Consider the following 8,656-nt stretch of genomic DNA (forward strand, 5'->3'; position numbering starts at 1 on the left):
CTAGCATTTCCCTATACGTGAATGTACAATACATAGCCTTTTGTCACTGGCTTCTCTCACGTAGTGTAGTGTTTTCAAGGTTTGTCCATGTTGTAAAGTCAGTAGTTCATTCCAAAGTAGCTAAAAAATATTCCATCGTATAACTATGCCACAATTTGCTCTCCCATTCATCAAGGGATGGACACTAGGTTGTTTCTGCCTTTTGGCTACTGCAAATAATGCTATCATGTACATTCTCATATAAGTCTTTGTGGGGGTGTGCATTTTCCATTCTCTTGGAAATCATGTTTTTGACAGCACAGCATCTTTTGGAAGCACAGTACCTTCTCGGTTTTCCAAAACTCATGGTCAATCCCCTTAGTTCAGATGTGCTATATTTCAATTATTGGCCCCAATGTGGTAATGTAATTCAGACAGGCCAATGAAAGTATTTAATACCCCTGGTTGCAGTGATTGGTTCATTACTAGGGGTGTATTTCGAGGTGAGCCAATCAGTGTTCTTTGCTGGACTGATTATGGTGACATAGACTTAGTAGAGGGTGAGCTCTTTCTATAAGAATAGATAATCAGGTGGGGTGGGAGAGCTCACTCCAAAGATGAAGAGAAACAGGTAGATCACTTATAACATCATTTAAAAGCCAGGGCCCAGTTTGATCTCAAGTGAGATCAGTTGAACCTGGATTCTTTCTGAGTTACGGAAATCAGTGACAAAAATATGGGATTAAAAATCTTAATATCAGGCTTGGCACCTGTAGCACAGTGGTTATGGTGCCAGCCACATGCACTGAGGCTGGCAGGTTCGAACCCAGCCCTGGGCCAGCTAAACAATGACAACTGCAACAAAAAATACCTGGGCATTTTGGCAGGTGCCTATAGTCCTAGCTACTTGGGAGGCTGAGGCAAGAGAATTGCTTAAGCCCAAGAGTTTGAGGTTGCTGTGAGCTGTGATGCCACAGAACTCTACCAATGGCAACAAGAGTAAGACTCTGTCTCAAGAAAACAAAAATAAAACAAAAAAATCTCAACTTAATATCTGTCTTTTTCTCCTCTTCTCCTAACTTCTCCTTGAGGAACTCACAGGCACACATAACAATATGCCCACTCCACCATCTGCCACGTGGGCAAAGCAGCAGAACCTTGGTTATGTGCTCCTTGGGGACTGGAGATGGGAGAGGGATTCCCGTGCTCCTAGGGAGATTGTAAGAGCTAGTTTGGTTTTTGACACTCTTAAGATTGGTCTTTGGAGCTGATGTGTTAGCTTATGAGCTTCCCTTCTCTGGGGTTCTCTTTATACTAACAGGTAAATTGCTTCAGGTGAATGTATTCTGCTGGCAGGAAGAGAAAGTCCTTCCCAACTTAGCCTCTTTCATTTTCTCTTGAAATCCTTGTTCTTTCTTCTTTCCCTTTACCTAAAAGAATGTCCACGTTTCCAGTTCTGCTAAGCTGTGGAGTAGTATTTCATCACTGTTCATGCAGTATTGAGTTTGGGGTGATGGAATTGGTGTGTACACATTTCTTTGAGTGTGTGTGTCTTGTTTGACACTCTTCCTTCCTTAAAGTCAACTAATGGTGGGATTAAAAGGCTTTTCCTCCTACTTATCATGAAAATTGAACCCGAAACCTAACATCTGTCAGAGATGTCATGCTTTCCCGCCTGTGTACTTCTGATGACACACCAAGTTTACCAAGAACAGGCAAAGTCATTATAAATGTGGCTCATCTTTACTGGAAGAACCTGGGAGAAAATTATGCTGAAATTAAAAATGAAATAAATCATACAGGAGAATGTAGGCTGCTCATGAATTTTTAGGATAAGATGGGAGGCATTAGATGTTGCTTTTTCAATAAGTAACTTCATGGAATGCTGCTAGGTTTCCCGGAGTGATAACAATGTCAGCTAACCTTTATCCAGTCCTTACTATGGGCCAGACATTATCTGATTTCATCATGGCACATCCCTGTGACCTAATTGTTATGATTTCCATTTTATAGATGATGAAACTGAGGTTCAAAGAAGTTAGGTAACTTGCCTAAGGTCACACAGTCAGTAAGTGGTAAAGTGCTGACTTTATATGTGATGCCAAAAACTTAACCACAACACTACGTTATTTACCTGTGCATGCAATTTCTGTTTCAGTTTTATTTTTAGTTATATAGTTACATAATAGGTACTCATTACTTTTTAAAAAACCAAACCATATAGTATTATGCAAACTAAAAAGAGAAACATTTCCATTCTTTCCCATTCTTTCTCTTTTGTTTCTGCTTCTTTGTTGGGTACCATCCTGGTAATAGCCTCTTTGGACCTTGACCCTGGTCTTCAGAGTCTAAACTCCTAATCTCTATGCCATGCTGCTGAGTTACCAGAAAAGCCAAGAGGCACTTAAATAAATTTCACCAAAAGAACAATCTACCCAATGTTTAATTTAGATCCTATTTAAATAACATTCCCATAGGGAGCATCTGTTCGATCTCTTTGTCAGAGTATAATTTTTAAAAAGTTGCAAACATAATGCTCTCAAATATATAGTGAGCACATGTCAGGATTTTTTTTTTTTTCTTTTGAGACAGAGCCTCAAGCTGTCCCCCTGGGTAGAGTCCCATGGCATCACAGCTCACAGCAACCTCCAACTCCTGGGTTCAAGCAAGTCTCCTGCCTCCACCTCCCAAGTAGCTGGGACCACAGGCGCCCACCACAACGCCTGGATAGTTTTTTTTGGTTGCAGCCGTCATTGTTGTTTTGGCAGGCCCGGGCTGGATTTGAACCTGCCACCTTAGGTGTATGTGGCTGGCACCTTAGCCACTCGAGCCACAGGCACTGAGCCAGGATTTCTCAGTAACAAGGGACACAGGACACGGCAGGATGACAAAGCTGCTTCAAGAAAGATGTAAGAGATTGATATAGATTTGGTCAGTCCAAATCACCAGAACAAGTTTGTAAATTTAGATACAAAACTGGATAATTTCCTTGAAGGCAAAAAATATCTATATATAACCTGTGGGGTTATCTTTTCTTCTGTACAAAAACTATTTGCATCTCTAGAGAACAAATGTCATTTTCAATTATCAGTCTTCTGCCGGTTAACATCTACCTTTATGGAGTCTGAGTTTTAATTAATAGTCAATCTTAAGGGAATACTATCTTCCCACAGAGCAGCTGTCCAACCACTTTTGGCAATGATGGAGTTCTCTACTTATGCTGTCTAGTATGGTAGCCACTAACTTCACGTAGCCATTGAGCCTTTGTGGCCAGAGTGAATGAGGAACTGAATTTTTTATTTTATTTAATCTCTAATCAATTCAGGTCTAACTCTAAAGGGTCCCATGTCACTAATGGTTACCATATTGAAGAATACAGCCTAAGAGCATCAAGTGACTCTCACGAAAACCTGGAAAGAACTGTTAGTGTGACTTTGAAAGGGCTCACAGTAATTTCTTTGCCTTCTCTCTGACTTGGGGGATCTTTCTCCTGACATCTTTCCCTCCTACATGTTCTACCATCAACCTTTATTTTCTTCTGCTGTGAAGGGCGGGAAGGAACAGCTCTGTTTACAGATTTTTGCCCGACAGTGGCTCCCCTCCAGCTCTCACATCAAACTGATGACTCCTCTGAGGACTGAGGATGCAGTCCCCGGGCACTGCAGTCAGGGCCGACGCATGTGCAGCTGCGGACTGACGGAGCTGACGCGCTCTCCCCGGGAGCCCGGGAGCAAATGTCACGAGAAAAGCCCTCGAAAATGGTTCTCATCCTCTTTCTCATCACAGACAACCCAGAATGGACTGTTCTGAAATGTTGAACTTTCATATTATTAATAGTTGGGAAGGGCTTCTGGTAAAGAGATTACAGGCTAAATAGGTCACTAGGTTTTTACTGCTGATCAATGAAGTTCCCAAAAATTTCTTCATGAAGGAAACAGGCTCATATAAACTTTAAACACACACACACGAAGGAAAGAAAGAAACAAAGAAAGAACGAAAAAAAGAAAGAAAAGGAAATATGTTGTTTTTATATAGCAAGGCAATGCAAGAAAGATTTTTGTTGAATTTTTTCAACTATTTATGAAACAATAAAGATTTTTAAAGGAAAACAATGAAAACCCTGCATTGGTCTCTGTTATGCCTTACCCAAAAGGTGACAGGTAATTTAATTGCATCTTAGGGAAATGCACTGCTTATTGTGTTTCTGCCTGTATTAGGGCATTTTAACCTTCCCTAAACAAAAAGCCCCTCACTGCTAATTCCTATGGATGCCTTTCAATGCCTTCTTTTCAATGATCCAAGCAGTTAGGTTTGGCTCTCTTTGTACTGAACTTGCCTGCAAATGGCTTGGTGCTCTACCTGGATTTGCCAGTAGCCTGTGTCTGGAGGGGACTTAGGCCTAAGGATTCTGAGCGTGAGATCACTTTGCCAACCCTGGCAGCTCTGGGCCTGTATGACTTCTTTAATCTCTCTCTTTCTTATTCCCCTAAATAAGCCGAAGCCTTTAGTAGAAGGTCATGTAAACTTTGCTGTAAATCACCAGAGGTTCCAGAAAAGAAAAGCTAAAAAGGAAATCCCGATTATTCTGAAACAGTCTAAAGTTCACTTTGAAAATTATTTTTAAGCCCCTTGTGCTTCAAAGAAGGTATATAAAAACATATATGACTTATATGAACCAGAATATCTCTTAATTTTTTTTTTCAGGCTGATAACTAACTACAAATGGGTTTATTACCCCAGTGCTGTTGGTCAAAGTGTTCTGGTGTATTTTTTTTACCTTCTCACTTGTTAATCCCAGCAAGCATCATAAACTCTACATTTCTTTTAATATCATACACCATACTAGGCCTATAACTAATCATTTTCACTTAAGTTCTCAATATAATTTACCTTTTTAGAGATTAGTGATCGAATTGAACATGCAATAGTTCCAATACCTTCTCTTTCACAAGTTGGGGAAATCTTTTGAAATCAACTTTGTGCTAACATTTCATTTTCTTTTTACATTCAGCTAAGATTTATTGAGAGCTTACTGTGAGCCACTTGTTTAAGTGCTTGAAACAAATGATCTCTTTTAATACTCTTCTTATTAAAAATGAAAAAACTGAGTTTAGAAAAGTTAAGTGACTTTTACTTAAGTGATTTAAGTTACTCAATTTGCATTCAAACCATGACTAAATTCTAGTTGTGTTTTGACCACACAGCCTTGCGGACAACTGTCAACAAAAAGTCTCAACAAAAGATTTGAATTCCATTCTCAGATCTGAAATTTACAACCCAGTAGTTGTTGGATCTTTCTAGGTGTCTATATATTTACCTTCAAAATGGGAGTGGGAGGTAATAGTATTTCCTTTCCAAAGTTAGAGTACTGAGACTTGTGAGAAGTTATTTCTAAACTCTAAAACGTTAAATATGTGTAATTCGTTATTACTTTTATATGTTCATTACTTAGTGACATCTTTAGTTAATTGAATTCTAATTAATTGATATATTATGGTTAGATTACAGAAGGGAGGCATCATTATTCACCACTGAAAAGAAACTGGTACAAGACCTCCTCCTGGACTTGATCCAGCAAGGCCTAGTTATCGACTTACCACAAGGAGCTCAATTAAAGGTGGTCAGGCTAATGAAATAACCAGTTGACTAGGACTGGTCCCAGTTTTGGCTCTCTTATTTGTTTTACAAAGTATACAAACATTCAGTAATCTAAATAATTTTCCCTTTGAGATCATCTTTGATAGTTTGCCTCATATCTGTTCAGGTAGGCTTCGAAGAATAGTGAGTATGACTTCAAAAGGGGCTCACAAGAATCTTTTTGCTTTATACTCAGCTTTTGAGTAATTTTTCTTAACCCATTTTCCTCTCCTACATTATTATTTATATCCCAACTATTAGGATAGTCCTCCTAATTTTGATGGGACTTTTTATGACTTAAGACTCTCTTTTCTGACACAGAGCGAAGAGGAAAATGGACTTAATAAAGATCACTTCTGTATTGGCCCTGTGTTCTCTGAAAACTCTAATGAAATGCGCCTGAAAGCAGAGAGACACTCCTAAGAAATAACCTTGTCTTCTAAAAGTGGCCTTGCTGGGGTGAAATGGTTTTTGAAAGACATTAAAATTCAATATTGCAAGGGAATGTATCACACTGCATTGATCTTTAACTTTTAATTTTTTCTATTTGGAAAACTGCATTCCTAGTTCAAACAATCGCTTCTTTAAGAAAAATCACAGAGAAAGTGATTAAGTCATTTGGAGCTGAACTTCCCAGCAGCATTGCTGCATATTCATGATGTTTAATTTTTAAATCTCTCTCAAATGGAATTCCACGGAGACATCGGATTTCATCATCGAAGAGGTAGATCAGTCAAACATATCCACAGACATTATCAGAGAAAACAATCTGTACCTTGTGCATTCCCCAGTGAGCCACTTTTGAAGATATGGTGATAGAGTCTGCACAATCAAATAACTTAAAATTAGCTACATGATTCTGATAGTTGCTACCTATATAAACATTTGTAAAAAAGAAAAAGATAGAAAGATGGCTGAGACTGATTGGGTTAAGGGGAACCATCACAAGCCAAGTCATATTCTTCATATTCTCAATTGATTTGGCTCTTTTTGCTTCTCGCCTATAAAAGTACTTTTTGGCAAGTGAAACAAAAGGTTAAAGTCTCACTTCAACACTAGGGAAGCTCTGAAGGTAAGAGTAAACAGAGCGAAGAGTTTACTTGTTTCCCAACACCTGACCTCAATATCTGAGAGTTGCTGGTAATAAGTGAACAGAACAATGATAAACAGAAAACTAAACCCCAGAAACATTGAGCTTGAACTCCACAACAGGGGGAAGTTAAATAATAAATATGCTCAAAGAAGTATTTATCCAGTAAATCCTACTTGTCATTTTTACAAACTTAGTATTAAAAATCCCACCCAAATGTTTAGGACACAATGATAAAGCCAAGTAAAGATAAATAAAATTGCTCATCTGTTTTCGTTTAAAAAGATATTCAATTTTCCATATTAAATACCATAGGTCTATTTAGACTGTAACTAACACATGCCTCTTTGGGAAAAGAAATTTAGAAAAGAAAAAGTTAAGCCCTTTAAAATGACAACAAACTGTGTAAAAAAGATAAACCATCAGAAACTTAGTGAAGATGACTTTTTTCCTTCTCTTAAAAGAAGATCATCTTGGTTTTAACTGTCTATGAAAGCAAGACCTACTTTTAAAATCATGTTTCTTACTGGTAAAGCATCTTGATAGGAGAGAAGATTGAACTAATCATGATAGAACTTTTCAGTTTGATTGACGTAGTAAAGCTGCATCATGTTGAAGGCTTAAAACAGTCTTCAGAACATACACCAAATATCTCCTTGGGCCATGGAGTGCCTATGAACTGTGGCACCATGTGGGCCTTAAGAATGTCTTTTAAATATTTCTCCTTCTTCTCTGGGCTCTGTGTACACATCAGAACATTCTGCATCCACATCAGAACGCTTTGTACCATAGAGAAACAATATAAATAAATCATGCAATAAAATAACCTTTCCCAAATCACGTTTTGGCAAGAAGATGCTTTTTACAGCTGTCGCTTTGCTCTAACTACAGATGCCAACAACAGGAACTTTTACAAGGCCTACTAGACGTTAGACATCCAGTCGAATTCAATTCTGGGGAAGCTAAATTCAGCCTGCTTTTCACATTTTTGGCAGGTTGAAAATATATACTGCCAAGAAACCAGGGTGTATACAAATAACATCCTTATCTTTGGCCTTAGAGTTTGCTTCTGAAGAGAAGAAAGTTGTTCTGAGAGAAAGATCTTGTGGAGGAACTAGAGAGAGGGTTATTTATTTACTGTATTTGTTTATTGGCTAGGTTAAAATAGCCCATTGTGCTGTCCTGGGAATTGCTGACCACAATGACATATAAATTTTTAAAAATCTACTTGAAAAGTGACATGTGAGTTTGCCTTTTATGCTTTGCTTTTGCTCAAAAATGAGATGGTCTTGAGTATTCCAGGAGATGAGATGCATCCTTAGGGGGCGAGAGGTTTGATTCATTTTCTGCAGGTGGCAGTGCTTTGTGGAATATCTGAGAGACCACACTATTTGTCAACACAGCCTAACCCACAAGTCAAACAACATTTCCAGTCTGTTTCCAGGATCTGGCCTGACCATGTTGATTATCAGAAAGGTCAAAATTCACACATATACATAAATACCCAAAAGGATTGGGTAGGCTATGAAGGGTGAGGGTAAAATCCAGAGAGCACCTGTCTGTTTTTGTTTTTTACTATCAATTTTCTTTTTTCTTTTCTTTTTTTTTTATTGAATGGTAACTGTATACATTGATGCACTTTGGGGGTACAGTGTGGGGTTTTCACACACAATCCAAGACACTTCCATCAAACTGGTTAACATAGCTTTCATGTAACTTTCTTGGTTATTATGTCAAAACATTCATATTCTACTCATAGAAAGATTCACTTGTACCCTTGTAAAATGAACCACAGAAGTGAACCCTCGAATCCCCCTCCCTCCACCCATTCCTCCTGCCTCCCCATTCCCTGTATCCTTAGGTTGTTATTAGGTTATAGCTTTCATATAAAAGGTATAAATTAGTTTCATAATAGGGGTGTGTACATTGGATACTTTTTCTTCCATTCTT

Source organism: Otolemur garnettii, unplaced genomic scaffold, assembly GCF_000181295.1.
Source record: "Otolemur garnettii isolate 467f Iridium unplaced genomic scaffold, OtoGar3 scaffold00015, whole genome shotgun sequence".
Classification (NCBI taxonomy): domain Eukaryota; kingdom Metazoa; phylum Chordata; class Mammalia; order Primates; family Galagidae; genus Otolemur; species Otolemur garnettii.